A 20,184-nucleotide genomic window follows, 5' to 3' on the forward strand; every position below is an offset into this window, starting at 1 on the left:
TAGACAAGCAAGTGTTTTGTCACTAGTGTTTTATGTGTTAAAAGGGAAGAGGTTTTCTAAATTCCTGCTATGAGTGAGACCATCCGGTATTTTTCTTTTTCTTCCTGGCTTACTTTGCTGAGCATGATCCCATAAGGGACTGGGAAAAAGACTAATTATAATAAAGTAAAGTAAAAATCAAAAGCAACAAGCAACTATAAACCAGAGACACACTACGGGGAGGGGGGGAAGGTAGGAGGGATTATAGCCAAAACAAGAGGGGGTGGGAATTGTATGGGGACTATAACCAAGATGAAAATGCATACATTGTGCAAAAATGAAAAATGATGTAAATATATATATAAAATAAACTTTTTTTAAAAATGGAACAGGAAGGTATTAAGGGAGATGTATGGAAGATAGCACCTTCTCTTCATGGGGTAGGGAGGGGAGTGCCGAAATATCTAAAAGATAAGTTAAAGAGGACTCAGAGAAGAGAACAATTTGAGAGAGAGCATCCCAGCCAGACTGAAAAGCATTTGCAAAGACTACAGGGTAGGAACTGAAAGGTCAGGGTGCTGACTTTGGGGGAGAGGGGAGTTATATGAGATAAACATGGAGAGAGAAATGAGACCAGCCAGTGAAGGGTTTCATGCACCATATTAAGAATTTCTGTCTTGATCTTAGCGATCTTACAAGAACTTGAAGCAGAAGACTGATGAGATCAGATTTGCATTATTAGGAAAATGTTGTGCCTTCTCTGTGGAGAGTGTCAGAGGTACAAGGCTATCACGGGGATCCAGATAATAGTAGTATGATGGAGCACATGGCAAACATGGGCAGATTCAAGAGATATTTAAGAAGGAAAGGGGGCAGAAATGAACAAAAGTGGTAAAGGACTGAACCCAGGGCATAAGGGGAAGTCTGGCACTGAGGATGTGACTTTTAGACTCCTGGCTTGTGCACAAAATAACTGGTGGAGCCCTTCACCAAACTGCAGAGAAATGGCAGAGAACCAAGACGGAGGCAGGTTGAAGTATGTCAAGTCAGGGAGAGGATTATACTAAGGATCACTTCTCAGTTTTAAGGGAGAGGATTATACTAGGGATCACTTCTCAGTTTTAATCTAGGCCTTTAGTAGAAGACTCTATAAATGTGTGTCTATATCTTGTGGAGGAGGACACGTTTTCAGTCATTGTCAAATATTGTTTTAAAATTTGTGTGCATTTGCATCAAGGATTTAAGTATTATTTAAGCATTATGTATCAAGGATTTAAGTCCAAAATAACCTAACTAGTAACGTGACAGTGTTTATCACTCAATTATAGTATAACATTCATCTACACTCCCTTCCCACCTTTGTCTGATTTGCTTCCGTAAAATTTGTGTCCTCACTTTATCCGGATGATGATGTAGAAAGAGATGGTCAGACCACACAATACAAAGCCTGGTTGTATGACTGTGATAAGTGGGTCAAACTCTGTATCCATGATATTTGTTAAAAGAGATGCTTTTTAAATATGATTATTTTATTCACTTATAGTAATACCTACTGAGGAGTTCTGTGACATTTTAATAGTAATATCTATCGGAAAGCTCTGGTGTAGTTCCTAATCTACGTTTAATGCACCAAAGGCTACTTTGTCCAATAATACCAGAATGTCCTTGCCGGGTCCCAAAACTTGCTCCTGTAGCAAACCAACACAGCAGATGTAGCTTTCCTGACCCACCCTTTGGGAAGTCTAGAAGTGGGGCAACGTTCTAATGAGGGCCTAACATGCTTTTCTTATTTATAGGGAGGCCTCCCCACTTCCCTCTCACCTCAATCTTGCCCCTCTTTAAAGAATATGATTCCCTCCCTCCCAAGACAACCGCTAAGATCACTAATTTCATCCCCATCCTTCCTCTGTTTCTACTAATTCTCCTTGAAAACAGTAGGAAAAGGGCTCTTTCTGTATACCCACAGAGAGGCCATAAATAGCAGACACGCAGGCTTTCCTCATGCCTTGTCTGCCTGCTTTTGGAGGTCTGCCTCTGACTGCAACACTTGCACTTTCAGAAGTATGCACACCCAAAAATAATCCATTGGCCTGGGGTGCCCCAAAATGCTTTCGACTGAAACATTTGAGTAGTTGTTTATGTGGACATAGTGTTAGTTTCAGCTGCCAATTTTAGAATTAAATGGCTTGCATTACTACAAAAATTTAGCAGAACATGTTTTCCAAAATAAATGTCATTAAGTCTACACTCCCACCAACTGATTAGAGACTTGAACTCAGAAAATATGGCAAAAACAGCAGAAGTAAGAAAAACACATGCTCTCTTCATATGGTTAAAAGGACTCTTCTCTCCCTCTCAGAAAAGCTCAGACACTTGGTGAATAAGCAAAGAGAAATCTGCTTGCCCAGAAAGTCGGGGAGTCCTCAAAGGGATCTCACTTTTATGTTTCCAGTTCATGTGGCATTACATGTTATTGAATTTACGTTTTCATGATTCAAGTTTATATTTTTAAATTAACAGTGGATATTTATTTTTGACTGATAATTTAAATATAAACCTGACCTGAAATCCTAAAGAAAACAGTTTTCACTAGTCAGGGTAGCAGTATGCCTGGGGAAAGTTGCAGACAGGCTTGAAAATAATGTGGGCATTGTCTTCTGGAGCTAACACCCTACCTATCTTTAAAGAGCTTGTCTTTACAGTTCTGAGAGTTAATGAGCCCCCAAGTGATGGTTTAAGGACTGTGTCACAGCAGCAGCTGTATGAGTTTGTCATCAAGATGACATTTCTTAGAAAATCATCTAAGTTTGTACCTTGTACTTTTTGGAAGGGAGGAAAACTTTGTGCCTTATTCCTAGCCATTACCTCCATCTGGGATAGCAATCAGTGTCTGATCGAACATATGGCACATAAACGGTAATTTAATTAAATAGGAACAAAGCCTTTTCATGTACCATATTAAAATTTTGAAATGTAGCCCAGTTTTTCCTCTATTTAAAATACATGAAACAACATGCAAAAATGACACATAGTTGACAACAGACGTCATGATGACATGTAAAAAGTGCCCTTGCCATGGGCATGTCCTGGCTCCACCCACTCAGGTGGGCTGTGTGAGTGTGCACCACCTTGCCTCTCGGTAGGGTTGAGTACATTTGTCCAGACTGACCTATCCTCAATAGAATTGCCAGCATAGCTGCATTGTGATTTCACCCACTTCTAGCATCTGAAAATGTTTGATTTAAATCAAGCCAAACCACAAGCCAGCAAGGGAACACATTAAAATTTGTATGTTCTCTTAAAAGTTCCTGAGTACATCAGGGAACAAACAAAATTTTAGAAAAATGGTAAGTTTGTACACACTGCCTGTACAGAAGATTCGAAATTTATTTAGCTAATTACTCATATTCCTACAACAAAATAAAAGAATTTGACTAAGGACTCACATAATACTAATAGAATATCAAATACCCGGACCATTAACTTGACCAAACAGAGCAAAAATAAAATAGATTATGAGAACCTTGAAATATGTGCTTATTTTCTTAACAACCAAATGCTTTACAAAGATTCTAGTCATATCACACTAAGTAAAATATTCAAGGCAGATAAAATGATATATAGAAAAGATCATGCATTACAGTTTTATTTTTTGGAAAGCCTAAAAGTTTTAAAGTTATTTGCTATGATAATTGCCCAGTTATACACCGTTACTTAGTTATCACACTCCTCATAATAAAAAGATTTATTATAGACCTGCTCCTGATTCTCACACAATAAATTCAAATAAAAACATACTGAGAAATTTCCTTTAGTCCTTTAGTTAGGTCAAACCAAAAGTGCAGCAACTTTTTCAGAATGAGAGCTCTCAGACAGAATGTTCTTACATTGCCTGACAAAGAGCCATGTGTTCTCTGGGTATACATTTAACACTCATGATGCTTTTTGATTCCACTGTGTTCATCATTCTTCAGCTTCCATCTTCAGGAGATCATAAGGGGGGAAAAGACCGATAAAATTCAAACTGTTGTGCTGAGTGCTTTTTTCCATTAATTTTTAAACCCATGCATATGGCAAGGGAAATAAAATCCGTGTGTTTCTGACTCATTTACACTTAACTCACCAAAATGTTCTTTTTAAAAAGAGAACTGACATCCAACAAGTCTTCTGAACCTTTTTTCTTTTACATATTAGTCCCATCTTGCCGACTCACAATTCTCAAGGTTCAAGGTTGTTTCACAGCTGAGAATAAGCTTGAAACTTCACAAAAACAAACATGCTTGGCTGTGACCTCTCTAAAAATAATTCCCGTCTAGCTTTGGGTGTGACATTTTGTCACTTCTACTTCAATCTTGACTTAGAGTGGGAGTGAATGAGGCAAGTGGAAAAAAAGAAGGAAACCTTAAAAAGAAAAAAGGAAATGACTAATTGTCTTGGGATGGGTTGCAGTGCAAAGAATGCTGGAGCAGAGGATAGAAGTGTCCCTGCATCCGCTCCTCCTCACTTTGGCCCTGACGGGGGTATAAGCTGGTAAAAGTGTCACCCATACAGGCTGCACAACAAAACCCACAGTCATAAAAATGAGAGGGTTAGAATTTACAAAATTGCATAAGATGATTGTTATCTTTCCTTCTACCTCATGTATGTCTATTATTTTATTAATTTATTGCTGATGAAGCAGACCTGGCCACTCAGGGGACTCAGTGTTTATGACAATTGCCCCAAGCACTGTGTCTGCCTGTCTACTCCCTGCATGGCCCCAAGACTTGCCCTGGTCTCTTGGCTGCTCCAATCTCCCCAGCTTCATGTTCCTGTTTTATTTCTGTATTCCAGTTTGTTCCTATTTCCATTTCTATTTCATTTGCCTATTGATTGATTTCTGTTTCATGTTTCTATTGATCTGCTTCTCTGCACGTTGAATTTTCTCTTTCATTCTATAGTCCATTCTTAGACATGAATTGGGTTCTATGGGATAAGGTGGGATTTGGTCCCAGAATACCCTAATGGTCTGCAGTCTCTGAGCTCCTTCCTGTCTTTGGTCACAAAAGGCCAGTTTCCTGCATCCAACAGCTCAAAAACTCTGTATCATGAGACTTGGTTCAGATTTATCTGAAGCTTTCTTTATCAGTGTAAAAATACACAATCAAACATTAATCTGATAACTTTTACTCAAGTGTTCTGGTCTAGAAACATATCCAAGCTGGAGGAAAAGAAAAATTATTCCTGGCCTATTTGTATGAACACATAAGAGCCTTTTGATTAAATGCATGTTTGATACATTTTACTTTAAAGGAAAGAAGGTCAGGGTGGTAAAAAGTCCTACAGAGTACTTTTTGGTGGAAAAGTACTGTTGTTTTCTGCATGTTTGGTGCAGTGAGGTCAGTGTGGAGTTGTTTGTACTGACTGTGTAGTTCTCTCATTTAGAGACACAGAGTTCATAAGATATATATTTCACATACCCTGACTAAACATCTTCACATTCTAGAGACTCTGTTTCTGCTTGTGATGGTTTTGATGTTTTTTTGGTCATTTTTCATGTTTATCACTTTAAAGATTTTATAACCATGTGTGTGGAAAGTAGTTTGCCAAGTTTCAAACCCTTGGAATTTCCTCAGTTCTCCGTTTGGAATCAGACTTAAGCTCTTCCAGGTTCTGTTTACTGCCTGCTAATGATGACTTCCTTATCCAAATGGGGAAAAGACTTTTGAACATATATTAAAATGTGTGTATGATTTCTGAGTCATCAAATAGCTGGAATAACAAGTCAACATTTTGATGAGTTAAGTGTAAATTAACTAAAAACACATGAAATGAATTCTCTTTGAAGCAGATGGTTTGAGAAACCTAGAAGTGCTTGGAAAAAATATGGCTTTTATTTTCATGAGCCCCCAAAGTGAAAAAGTGGTTGAGGATTAATTTACCATCTCTTTCTAATTGTTGCCTCAAATTTTTGAGTAGATGGTATCCTTTTATTTGTTCTTAACCTGGATTGTCTAAAGAAAGGAAGTCCTTTCTTCTTCCTTGTTCTTTCTCTTCTTTCTTTTTCACGGACGAACGGACATCAAGGCCTGCAGCCCATCTTCTAAGGTCAGAGAGCACTAACATGATAAATATCAAAACACTGGTCTGTCAGATTTGCTAATGAATGAAACAATGAGCTTCCCACAGACTTCTATGTGCTCTGCCCTGATCCTATTTCATTTGTCTTGATAGAGGTATCTTTTTGCACTATTAGAGTGCTAATGTTAGATTCTCCAGTGTAGACTTAGAAAGGTAACATGGCCTGTCATTAGCTTCTTTGATGCCAAACCCAAGATCTTCACTGAATCAGGCAAAATGAAGACCCTAAGTGAGCTCAGCGAATGCTGCACTGGTGTTGAAGCTGATGCCCCTTATAATAATAAAACAACAATTTCCTTAGTTTTCTTTGAACATATGTCTTCCAGGAACCTTGTGGGAATAAAGGATACTAAGACCACAACAAGATTCTGGATCCCTGGACCAAAAAAAGAGGTCAGTCCTCACCATTATCTAATACCACCCCATCATTATTTCTTCTGATACTACCATGTTGTACTTCCCTTTAAATTCATTCAAGTTCATATGACAATATAGAAGTATTTTCTATGAAATTTGTTCACTCAGTTACATATTTTTCCATTTTATGTGTTCTTTACTTACTATTTTTAAATTACAAAATTATTTGATATTTATTTATGTGGAATGTAAATTTTAAAAGGAAACATACTATCACCAAATCAGGTCACTATGACTAACCATTTCACTGTTGATCTAAGCAAATTTAATAGGCTGATTCTAGTTTCAAACCTGTTTCCTGTGTTCCTTTGTGAGATGTTTTTGCTCAGGAAAATAAGTTCATACTATACCACACTGTGAGTTTATTTTCATTGAAAAGTCCGTTCTGAAAATCCATCTAATTTAATAGATTTGACTCAGGCATATATTCTTAGATAAATGTTTTATATTATTGTTGCATGTGATATGTCCAAGCACTACATCGCCAGTAGACAGGCCTTTGGTGGTTTCTGGGTTTCTGGCATACTTAAGACTTCAGCCATGAAAATCCTCCAGAAGATGTTGTGGCTTTTGGGGATTTTTTTTTTTTTCTATATCAATGCCCCCAAATGAGATTCTTCAGCCAAATATTGTGAATATGTTTACTTTACAGAAGGTGTAAATATATATTATCTTCCAAAAAAAAAAAATGAAGATGTATGAGAATGTCCAATTTTCTATATTATTTTTGCACAGTTGATGGATGAAAAGAACTATTAGTTTTTCTGAGTTATTACTTAGTTTAGTATTGCTTTCTGTATTATTTTGCTGAATTTTTGTAAGAATTTTTTGCTGTAATTAAAACAGTAGAAATAATGATGATAAGGTTTATAAAGAGAACATTACTAATGCAGTTGACACAAATAAAAAAAAAAATGAGTTAGGCCATGTGTTCACAGAGAAAGATGTCCACCACAAACTAAGTTAAATTTAAAACAAAAACAAGAGGGAGACTATCGATTTTACTACATAAAGCAAAACAAATTTTAAAATTTCTCTTAGGTGAATTCTAAAAGCGTTCACCAAAATGATAGCAGCAGTGCTTCTGGATACTGTTTTTGGAGGGGAGGTCTTTTACATTTTACTCTAAAGACCTATTTTTGCTCTGTACATTTATATATGTATTATTTTGCTTCTGAAAAATGATAAAAATGATGATTGATAAAAAGGAGCTGATTGTACTATGGCATATAGTGATAATGACAGCATTTTCTCTAGGTGGTAAAACTCCATTTTCTTACTTTGGCTCAGCATTAATATGTTGTACTGAACATGACCTTGTTCCCTCAAAGCTGTCAGACTCAGGCTGGTATTTTCCAGATAGGATTAGTGTCTGTGCTAAATTCTTCTGGCTACTTAGCCCCTGACTCGATTTAATTAATAAACACTAGTTCAAGTCACATTACCCATGTGAGACAGTCAACATCAGGAGCCTACTTCCAAGTGCAAAGATTGTATCGGTTAAAACAGCATTTCAATTACCAAGTTGCTATCCTCTTAAACGTCACTTTAGATGTTGATACTTGTCAGACCACTCTGACAACTTTTGACTTGAGCCTTGCTCCATATTTAGCAATGACATGTACATATGAGACTAATTTCCAAGTTAGCTCCATGGTATAATTTTATTCTTCAAGGATATTGCTGTCATTTGTAATTTTTCTTTCTGGGTGAAGTATGAGTTGCTCTAGTTAATTACATGTTTCAGTCACCTAATTTCAAGATGCAATATTATCAGCAAAACACCAAGTTTATTCTTCAATTAATTACTAAAATATTTAAAGTTATATTGTACTGGCAAGTGAATATAGAAGCTGATTGATGAATAGACATTCTAGAAATAAATAAACATCACATACACTATAGTGTGTATTAGCGTATTTTCTACATCATGTTATTTATTACATTATATCATAAAATTCACATTTCAACTAAGTGAAAAAATGAATTATTCAATAAGTGATGGTAATACAACTAGGTAGCCATCTGGGGAAAGAAGTTCAATCCCTATGTTGCATATTATAGTAAAATAAATTCAGGAGGATCAGATATTTCAACATAAAAATGAAATATTAGAAATACTACTAACAGAGAGCAAATGTTTTTATAGTCTCAGAGTAGAGTAGGCTTTTCCAATATACCACAAAACTATGAAACAAGATAGAAAGCTGATTAGACAACACAATAAATTTCTTCATATCAAAGTAAACCACAGAAAGCTAAAAGTCAAATGAAAAACTAATTTTAAAAAATAAAAATGGCGTGTCCTGAATTAAGAGCCTAGATTCTTAATTTTTTTTTTTTTTTATAGAGGCATGTTTTATTTATTTGTTTGTTTGTTTGTTTTGTTTATACATGCACTGGGTACAGTCAGAAGCGCGGGAGGGTGAGAGAATTCACCAGAGCCAGAGCGGGGAGCAGAGCAGGCAGAAGGACCGAAGTACACTGCTGAGGGGAGCAGCGGGCGGCAGGAGAGGTCTGCACGCCATGTGGGACCCTCCTCTGGTGGCCGGGGAGCAGCCGGGGATCGAACCGGCACCGCAGAGGCCGCGGGCAGCTTCGCAACCCAGCGCTCAACCGCTGCGCCACCGGGGAGGCCCTAGATTCTTAATTTATAAAGTAAAGTAAATTTAAAAGAATAACTATAAGAAAGAAACATCAAAATCAACAAACAACTATGAGCCAGAGACACTCTATGGGGAGTGGGAGGTGCGGAAAGGAGGGATTGGGGTCAAAATAAGGGGGTTGTAATTGTATGGGGAATACAAAAATAAAATTTAAATTAAAAAAAATAAAATCAGTAAGACCAACAAACTGATAGAAAACTAGGGAAAGGATGAAAAATAAATGAAAATTTTAAAGATCCTTAAAGATTTATACAATATTCAACTTCATTCCTAACAAGGGAAATGCAAATTAAAACTTTGAGCCACCAGTTTTTACTTCTTATTGTCAAAGATCAAGCGTCTACAGTTGGTTAGTAAAGGCAAAGAGAAACCGACATTGCTATTTATTTGATTGTCAGTCAAAACAGTTCTATTGCAAAGAATTTGTTCAAAGTTTATTAAGTAATTCTACTTCTAGGAATTTATTCTACACATCAATTTGTATATCTTCAAAATAAAAAAGATAGGTGACTACTCATTACAACATTGTTGGCACCAAAAAATACTTGAAACAACCCAACTAGAGTGTCTGGTTAAATAAATTACTTTACTTGCTTTTATTTGAATACTCTGCAGCTATTGTGCAGAATAAGCTAGGTCAAGTATCAAAGTATTGATATGCACTAACTGAAAAGTGGAAGATGCAGAAATGTGTGCAGAATATATTACCAATTTTTACAGAAAAAAACGTATACATACATGTATAGGCATAAAATGCTTGTGGGAGCATAGACGTAAGAGACGGGGGACAGTGATTATCTGTGCAGAAAGTAATTGATTCCTAAGGACATGGGTAGGAGGACTTGTTTGTTCCTATATACCTGTGTTGCTTTTCGAATTGTGCCCTTTCCAAGGTCCTTAAAGTATTCCAAGAAGGGTTCTTTCTCCTAGTCAAGAATATTCACTCCCACTTCTACTTCTCAACCTAGTGACTGCATGCAGATGCATGGGAGAAGGAAAGCTTTTCTGTGTAGTGAAATACTCCCTCTATGATTCAAGGCCACAGTTGGAACACTGGGATTATAAAGTTTTACAGTCACCCATTTTGTAGAGAAATGGGAAGAATGGGAAGTAGGGGTGATTCCTGTAAGACAAGTAAAAGAAGAAAGACATTCTGGAACTTGGGCAAGTGTCAAGGAGAAGAGAATAAGAGTGAAGCTCAGATGTGGGTGTACTTGATGGTCTTGGTGTACAAACCCCAAGAGAGTAGAGATACAATCCACATACAATCCAGAGAATTCCAAGATATATTTTCTTGTTTGTTTAGATTCTTTGGGCATAGTCTAAGGAAATTTCACCCCTCTTAGACTTCATTTCATCCAAGTATATGACCAGGGACCTATCTAAGCAGGTGGTTTAAAATAGCACTATCATTATCCCCTGGGTTCATAATGGCATTTTCAGGGTCCAGATCTCCCTACATGCTCCAGTGGGAGAACAGAAAAATACAGAATAAACTTGTGAACTCTCAGAGACAGGGGTTGTGCCAAACAGAGCTCAGAGAGCTGAGAAACAGTCAAGGTAGTGACTAGATTCCAGTGAATGTCAGACCTAGATTCCAGTACCTGACCCAAAGCCACTCAGCAAGACTGGTCACTAGCAGGGATCACCAGCCCTGGACGCCCACACAAGTCCTGATAACCACTTTGCTGTGGGGTACAGTAAGGAGTCAGAGGACAGTCTGTGACATAAACCTTCCCCCTACTTTCATGAGAATACTTACTTTCAAGATTGTAGTCGGACATCGCTTAAGGGTGGGAATATGTTGAGAGAGATTTCGTTGTGATACTGTGATTGTGAGTGTGAGCATTATAGAGTGTGATTACAGAAACATAGATACTGTAACTACTACATATCTAGGCTGTAAGTAGGGACCATAGTCATGTGGCCAAAATGTCATTGGCTACATTTGGTCATTGACCAAAATGTCATTCTGAGTTGTTTTGACTGTGTTCTGAAATGTGTATTTTGACGCTCCATGCAAAACAATGACTTCTGGGTTGTACATGGGATTTGTCTTCACCCTATATAAGTGAATGACTTGGTACAGTGGGGTAGGGACTTATAAGACATATTTTATAGAAATTGTAAAATACACTGCCTTAATATTTTATTCTCCTTACATCACTGTATTTTTTGTTTGTCTGTTGTAAATCATCCAAGGTTCTGCTAGGCATAAGTAAATATATGTATGCATCTTGATGGTAATGTTGTAAAAATCAATATTTCTTTTTTGTCAAGAGCTACTAAATATTGTATATTTGCAAATGAGAATTATGTTTTCCCCTAAATATTTATTTGCTAAGAGGAAACTACATAGAAAACATCAATACTTGCTTTTTGTTGGGATTCACTTCTCTCTGACCTTGAATATGGAGCCAGGACTCCAATAAAAATTTCCAGTTTTAGCTGCCACTTCTCTGAAAGCATCACGATGTCATATATCCAAAGTAAGGCTGTGTGTGTGTGTGTGTAAAAGTTTTCTATCTAATAGGCACCCAAAAAGTCTTCAGGTAAAGTAGCAATCAACTATTTATAGTGCTTTCAAGTCTATTTCCAAATATAATATGTATATTCTTGGAAACCCCCAAAGTGTTTCTTGCCTTGTATATTCATCAAAGTGCTGGAAAATTATACAAGAGCAATCAGATAAGGCAGTTAATATGGCTGGCACCAATGTGACTGCTTTACTCCTCCCTCTATGATTAATTACAACTAAATTGATGTTACCAGCAATGATTAATTTACAACCTAGGTGCAAAGTAAATGAACTAAGCAAATTGGAATTGGCACTAACAATTTCTTAAGCCTCAGCAAAGCACCCAAATCATGATAAACTATTATGCATAGAATAATTTCTCCCCCAAAATGGTTAAAGTGCACTGGTATAGACTATATTCCTATACATAAGTATTTTTTGTTACATCTTCAGAAACAAAGTTTATGTATAAAAAATAGCCTTAGATGATTTTTTGTTTGAATATACAGCATATGTATGCATGGAAGATAAATGCCTCAATCTCACTCACCCAAAATAAATGCAAAGTGTTTTTTTCCATCCTGATCTTTTAGTTTTTTAGACCTTATGTTGTTAAGACCTTAGATTAGGCTATATACAGACACAGCCTGCACTTTACCCAACAGTGCATTTTCTGAGCCAATTTTCTCTTACTTAATATGAAAGGAATTAGAAATATTCCACAGAGCTGTTAAACATAGAACTGAGAAGTCCTGGCACATAGGGAGCTTCCAGTAAAGTAATACAATACAATTTCTAGTGGGTTCTCCTGAACAAAGAAGGAGCAACCTAACAGGCTCCCCAGACCCTGCCAGTGCACCTTGATATTTACCTATAGACCCAATGGCAGGGGAGAGTAAGAACCTAAAGACGGCTGTTATTTTCCCTTAACTTATTTGAGATGATAGTCAGAAAAATGTATTTATGAAGAGGAAAACAGGGCCTCCCTGGAGGCACAGGCAGTTGAGCGCAGCGCTGTGAAGCTGTCCGTAGCCTCTGCAGTGCAGGTTCAATCCTGGCCGGCCAGGGAGATACACATGGTGCCGCAGACCTCTCCTGTTTAGCCCACTGCTCCCCTCAGCAGCGTATTTCAGTCAGTCTGCCTGTTCTGCTCCCCGCTCTGTCTCTGGTGAATCCTCTCACCCTCCCACACATCTGACCTGTACTCTGGTTCTTGTGTGCATGAATAAATAAATCTTTAAAAAAGAAAAAAAAAAGAGGAAACAAATGTAGTCCTGGACAAAGACAGAATAATATTAAACTGGTCTTAACATTCCCATTGTGTAGGAGAGCTCTCATATTTTCTTCTACATTTTGCCCACACTGAGTGTTTCTGCCCACCTCTTCACATACATTAGTTTAGGATCCTGATGTACCAGCTCTTTTTGAAACTGTTGTCTTTACATTTGAAACAAACAAACAAAAAAGAGGACTTTGCTCCAACAGCTGGGCTATATCTGCATTGCACTATCTTCCTTCAGTATAAGAGAAAAACTTTCTGAACAGGAAGGGTCTTCTTCCTTTTATTTGATACCACTCAGACTTGCTCCTAATTTAATTCCCTTCACTACTCTATGTGGCTCTGTTCTCAAGAAAACAGACATGAACAGGAGTCAGTGAACACCTTTAGAGAACTAAAAATCTGGCAAGAAACTTGATGTATATATACAAATTGGAAGAAAGAACACATTCTCGAATAGATGTACAAACACAAGTTGATCCTTTTTACCATCAAATGGTAAATTGAGTGACAGTCATAGATCCAAAGTTTAAAATTTATCTCCTAACCCAATATTTATTTTTGAAATATGGAGAGCCTTCTAATGTAAGACACACGTGTTACCATGTTTTTTTTGTTTTTTACACAATGTGATCAGTAATCCATTTAAGGATGGTAAGAAAGAATTAAAGAGGGAAAATTACACACATCAAATATCACAGGTCTGTGGTCCATCTTAGGTCATGTAAGCCATATGGTTGAGGAAAGCATGAGTTTGATGTTTTAAATCTGTTTTACAGTAAATGTGTATGTATGTGTGTGGTTATACTACATGCTTATGGTGTTTTTTAAAATCGCTCATATAATTTGGGGAAATAAGTGAAGCTGAAAATTAAGTAAAACAACTGATAAACTTTGTTTCCTTTCCTGGATACCATAATAACGTGAACCTTTGATATGTAATTAAAATCTTTTGTAATTTGGTAGTAGATGTTTTTGGTCAGAAAAAGTTCAGACAGCTTAGTCTTACCGAGGCAACAAGATTGACATTATTCTTCCTTTTAAATCTGTCATAATGGGGCCTCCCCGGTGGCGCAGCAGTTGAGTGCTGGGTTGTGAAGCTGCCCGCAGTCTCTGCAGCACCAGTTCGATCCCCGGCTGCTGGGTGAGGGTCCCACATGGCGCGACAGACCTCTCCTGCCGTGCCCGCTGCTCCCCTCAGCAGTGTATTTCATCATTCTGCCTGTTCTGTTCCCCGCTCTGGCTCTGGTGAATTATCTCACACTCCCATGCTTCTGACTGTACCCAGTGCAAGTATAAATAAATAAATAAATCTATCATAATGTATGCATCTCCTATAGCGTTGCCAAGTTTAAATGGACATATTTCCAGATGCATTAGTATTTCTCTATAATAAACTTTCTTTTTCTTTTTTTTAATAGAGGCATGTTTTTTAATTTATTTATTTGTTTGTTTGTTTTTTGTTTATACAAGCACTGGGTACAGTCAGAAGCGCGGGAGGGTGAGAGAATTCACCAGAGCCAGAGTGGGGAGCAGAGCAGGCAGAAGGACCAAAGTACACTGCTGAGGGGAGCAGCGGGCCGCAGGAGAGGTCTGCGTGCCATGTGGGACCCTCCTCCGGTGGCCAGGGAGCAGCCGGGGATCGAACCGGCGCCGCAGAGGGCGCGGGCAGTTTCGCAACCCAGCGCTCAACCGCTGCGCCACCGGGGAGGCCCTATAATAAACTTTCTTACGTATTTTTTCATTTCACTATACGCTTCCTAAGGCAAATTTGTTTTTTTTTAATTTATCATGTTCCAGAACTCATATCCAAGTAAAAATTTTCTGAATAAATTTCCAAAGTTTACAAAAAAATTCCCTGCAGTAATAATATAAAACTGTGCACACAGGTTCATTTTTTTCATTGTTCTTAATAATTTACTCACTGTCTATAAAACTTCAGCCTGCCACATTATTTCTAAACATATACTGGTTTTCTGGCATCTGTTCTTCCTTCATTTGCAATTTATTTTTTATTGTCAACATATATACCATGGTCATAGAGTCAGATTAATCTTTTTGAAATATAATGAGAGCTGAGTCATTAAAAAGAGGGAAGAAATTGCATATACTTTCCCCTTCTCTTTCTTACTAACTAGCAATTAGGTTGTCATTGACCTGATTGTTCCATCTAGCTTTTCACATGTGACAGTAAATTGTCCTCACATTCACCCATTAATGATTCACAAATGGATTTGACTCATTTCTTTGACATGTCTCTCATCAGTAGACAATTACTTTTTCCTTTGGAAAATGAAGAACCAACTACATCTTCCTCTTCAGTCTGGAACCATGTGGTCTCCCTTCGAAAGAGGCTTTCATGGACAGTTTTACCTGCTAACCAAACTTCTGCCCCCAGAGACCAGAAAACAATCATAACAAGGTTCTTGTGTACTGGATTTCCAAAGTATAGTGACTTACTAATAAATTCTCCAACTTTCTATCTTCTTTCTTATCTCCTGCTCATCACACTCCTAAAGAGGAATTAGCCATTTCAAAAGCCCTGATGCTGAGAAAAATTTGATGAGCTCTTGCCAGAGTCCTTTTTGGAATGGGAAGTGATGTAAATCCACTTTTCAGGAAACCATTTTTGGAGCAGGCAAAACTAAGCTTGAACAGGGAAAGATTCCATTTCAGAAAGAGATATTTCCATGTTCCTCGGTTCCTGATGGATTTTGTTCATCCCAATTCTAGGCCTTCGTGTAGTCCAACTTTGTTTTCTCCTGGTAGATTTAGAAAAACACCTCATTTTATACCATTTCTGTGAGGATGAGCCCAACAAACGCCATACAGCCTTTGTCTTTCAAATTTCGGTCACTTTCTTGGGGGACAACAACAGCCATAATGACATGCTTAGGGAACCCCAAGCCTAATTTCTTCCTTAGTCTTCAGAAACATTCCCTTGCTTTCTCCCATCTCTTCTGTTTTCACTTTCTCCTCGGTGGCATCAGCCTCATCTTTCCTATACTAGGTCACCCTAGACTATCCAGTCTTACCAAAACAGTAATATTTACCCTAAGAAATAAGTTTGGCCTTTCTAAATGAAAAATCCAAAAAGAGGATTGACTTCAGGCTACTTCTGCAACTCAAGCATATTGAAGCAGAGGAAGGCAAAAGCCCAACAAACTTTTTTTAGTTGGCAAGGGAAAAATGAAAAAAAAAAAAAAATATATATATATATATGAATTAATGTATCAACAAAGTATATCACCTGATGGTTTAAGTTTATATCTGCTACTTACAAGTGAAAAATTATTGACTAAAGGAAAGACTATTGAAAATAACAAATGGCTGTTATCACTGTGTCATTATCAGAGCCAAGTCTGATGAATAAGGTGGTGTTCAAGATGGGTAATTCAGTTTGGGATCCAAAATGAGCTGTAACTATAGAGTAATTAAATTGACATTATTAATGACTTGCAAGCTGGCTTTTAAATCAATTCCAAACCATGGAAATAACTATATAGCTACCCAAAACTACTATTATTGACAGCTTTTATTTGCATACAAAATTGCTGGTGATGTATTTCTTTACTTTTCAATAATATCAATATGTTACAATTCTTTATTCAACAAACAGTTGTTAAATTCCTGTGTGCCAGGAACTTTCTAGGCAGTAGGGGTACTTTGGTGAATAAAACAAGCCAATGAAAATAATGGTTGCCCTCATGAAGCTTATATTCTTATGGATGAAAACACATAATAAACAAAATAAATAATTTTATAATATGTTGCATGGTGGTAAGTGCTACAAGAAAAAATAACTAGAGCGAGGAGCAGGATAGGAAGGCTTGGGAGAGGGAATGGAGTTTTGAATAGAGTGGTCAGAGGATCATACTAAGTGACATTTGAGCAAAAGCTTAAAAGAAGTAAGGATTGGGCCTCCCTGGTGGCTCAAGGGGTTAAGCACAGCACTGTGAAGCTATATGCAGCCTCTGCAGCACAAATTTGATCCCCGGCTGGCCAGGGAACAACACACATGGCTCAGCTGACCTCTCCTGTCTCGCTCTCTGATCCCCTCAGCAGTATACTTCAGTCAGTCTGCCTGTTCTGTTCCCCACTTTGTCTCTGGGGAATCCTCTCACCCCACCCCCACAACTCTGGCCTGTACCCCAGTTCCTGTATGCATATATAAATCAATTTTTAAAAAAAGAAGTAAGGATACAAACCATGAAGGAGGTGCATTTTAGGAAGCAATCAATACATGCAGTGAACACATACAAGAGTGAACACATGGCATATTTAGGAGAACAAAAAAGGGCAAGTGGCTGGTACCAACTGGGCTGAGTAGAGAAATGCAGAAAGCAAAGTTAGAGAATTAAAGAGGGTTGAATCACATAAGCCCTTACAGACCATCTTAAGAATTTTGGCTTTACTCTGGTGAGATGAAAAACCTTTGTAAGGTTTCTGGGCCTACCTGGTGGCACAGGCATAGGTTGAGCGCCTCACTAGGAAGCTGTCCGCAGCCTCTGCAGTGCGGGTTTGATCCCGGCTGGCCGGCAAGGATCCCACATGGCACAGCAGACTCTCCTGTCTCGCCCACTGCTCCCCTCAGCAGTGTATTTCATCAGTCTGACTGTTCTGTTCCCCACTCCGTCTCTAGTGAATCCTCTCACTCTCCCGCGCATTTGGCCTGTACCCCGGTTCTTGTATAAATAAATAAATCTCTAAAAAACAAACAAACAAAAAAAAACTTTGTAAAGTTTCACATCATCTGATTTATAGGATCATTATGATGCTGTGTTGAAAATAAACAGAAGGCTATGAAAGCTGGAAGTTAGTACAGTCATCCAAGAACAGTTGATAAAGCATTGAACCATCAGTTTAGTGGGGGAGATGATGAAAATAGGTCAAATCCAGGTTGAAATTAAAATGTCAAATCCAACAGAATTTCTACCCACTTACACATGAAATGGGATAGAAAAAGAGAGAAACCATGAGTGAGCAATGGAGCGGATCAGTGGCCATTTATGAATGGGTCAGAATACAGATAAGGCATATCTGGGCAATAAGATTGGGATTTCATTTCTTACTATATTGAGTTGTCATGCTTATTAGATAATCAAGTAGCATTAGCCTGAATATCAGGGCTGAGATAAAGTTAGAAATAAAATGTCGGGAGCCATGATTCTTTAAGAGTGTAATTTTTTTTTTATTAAGTTCCAGTCTTAGTTAAGGTATATACTAACTTACAGAATTATGTCTGGTAGCAGTAAAATCATTCTAACCAGAGGGAAATTTTGGCTTGTTATCCCATAACACTTTATCATGTTTTGTATCTCATCCTAAATGCTTCCTTGTCTTCACATTCTGCAATGACAGTCTCACTGTCTGGAGTTAAGTCAGACTTCACTGGTTGAGGGAAGTGTCCTCCACAATACTCCACTCAACTTCAGACACTAACTATTAAGATCTGGGATTTCCAGTCCAAATGTCTAAGCAGTTGGCTACAAACTTGAAGGCTCCCACTACCACTTGAGGTTTGATAATTCACAGAGCAACTCAAGAAACTCAGGAATGCACTCTATTTACAATTAAGGTTGTATCATAAAGGGTACATATCAGGAGCAGCAAATGAATAGGCATAAAGAATATCCCAAAGGCAAACTTTCATGTCTTCAGAAGGCATTCCCTGCCCCCCCCCCAATAAACTAGGGGCTCTCACCCAAGTTTCTGTTTCCACAGTTTTAATTGGGTTTTTATTTATAGGCAGAACTGAATGAATTATTGACCACGAATTCAGTTTCCAGCTTCCTTCCCTTCCCTAGAAGTAAAGATGTTATCATCTGGCTCAAAGCTCCAACATTTTGAAAGGACTAGCCTTCATCCTGGAACATCTATGGGCCTACCATGAATAACAGACTCCCCTATCACTCAGGACATTCCCAAGGTTGAAGATCCCTCCCAGGAATCAGGTTAAAGATCAGACAAATTATTATATAATACATTCCTTTATTAAATCATCTGTCCATATTTTGAGCTAGTTTTAATATTTTACTGGTTCCCTCATTAATTGATGAGTTAAGGAGTAAAACAAAATATTGATTGTGTATCCATATATTTGCATAAAAGTCAAGATTTTACCTTTTCTAAAATTAAATTTTAGTAATGGTGTTAAGCAAGATAACCAACAGAGTAGATGAAGCAGAAAAAAAGTCCAAGGAACAGCACTTAAGCACTCCGTGTTTATGTAAGAAGCAGCAACCAGCAAAGGATTGATAAAAATGCCTAGCGACCCAGGAAGAAAGCCAGGAAAATGGGTTCTCCTGGAACCCAAGTGAGATTTCATTTTGTGAAGAGATTGATGATGTCAAATGTTGCTGAAAAATTCTAGTTAAAATAAAACTGAAATTTCTTCATTAAATTTAACAATATCGTGGTCTCAGGTGACCTTTACAAGAGGTAAATAGTGAGGAAATGAGCATTTGGAGTGGGTTTTAGAAAATGAAATCAGTAGAATATTATTCAGCCGTAAAAATAAATGAAGCACTGACTTAAGCTACAATTTGGATAGGCCTTAAAAAACATGCTAAGTGAAAGAAATCAGACACAAAAACAGCACATATTATATAACTTCATTTATATGAAATGCCAGAATAGGCAAATGCATAGAAACAGAATGCTGGGACCTGGGAGATGACAACTTCTTGACATGTTCAGGGTGTCCTTCGGAAATGATAAAAATATTTTTATAATTTGAGCATGGCTGTAGCTGCACAGCATTCTGAATATGCTACCACCACTGGGTCATTCGCCATAAGTAGCTAATTTGTTAGATGAATTTTGACTTAATTTTAAAAGAAAGAAAGAATGAAAAGAATTTGGAAAGAGTAAGTATAAGACAGTTCTACAAGATATTTGCTATAATGACGAATTTGAAAAATAGCACTGTAGCTCAAGTGGGAAGTGGTTCCACATGAAGATTTTGTGGAGTTTTTTAATGGAAAAATAATAGTTTGTAAACAAATGGAAATGGCCTTGAAAGAGGAAAAAAATGGGTGATGTAGACGAGAAGATGTCGATTCATTTTTTTTTAAGATTTTATTTATTTATGCATACAAGAGCTGGGGTACAGGCCAGAGATGCAGGGGTGAGAGGAGTCACCAGAGACAGAGTGGGAAACAGAATAGGCAGATTAACCAAAGTACCCTGCTTAGGGGAGCAGC

At 37.6% G+C, this 20,184-nt stretch overlaps 1 protein-coding gene across 1 annotated transcript in view; it reads left to right on the forward strand.

Annotated features, from left to right (window-relative positions):
• Positions 1–6,458: 6,458 nt before the first annotated feature.
• ZNF608 (zinc finger protein 608) overlaps positions 6,459–20,184 on the forward strand; it is a 392,506-nt gene continuing 378,780 nt past the window's right edge. Inside the window, exon 1 of the mRNA XM_054694479.1 lies at positions 6,459–6,492. The gene's annotated coding sequence lies outside the window, so the exon portion shown is untranslated. The remainder of the gene's footprint in view (positions 6,493–20,184) is intronic.

Source organism: Talpa occidentalis, unplaced genomic scaffold (genome assembly GCF_014898055.3).
Source record: "Talpa occidentalis isolate TD23 unplaced genomic scaffold, MPIMG_talOcc4v2.1 talOcc4.13, whole genome shotgun sequence".
In the NCBI taxonomy this organism is placed as follows: Eukaryota; Metazoa; Chordata; class Mammalia; order Eulipotyphla; family Talpidae; genus Talpa; species Talpa occidentalis.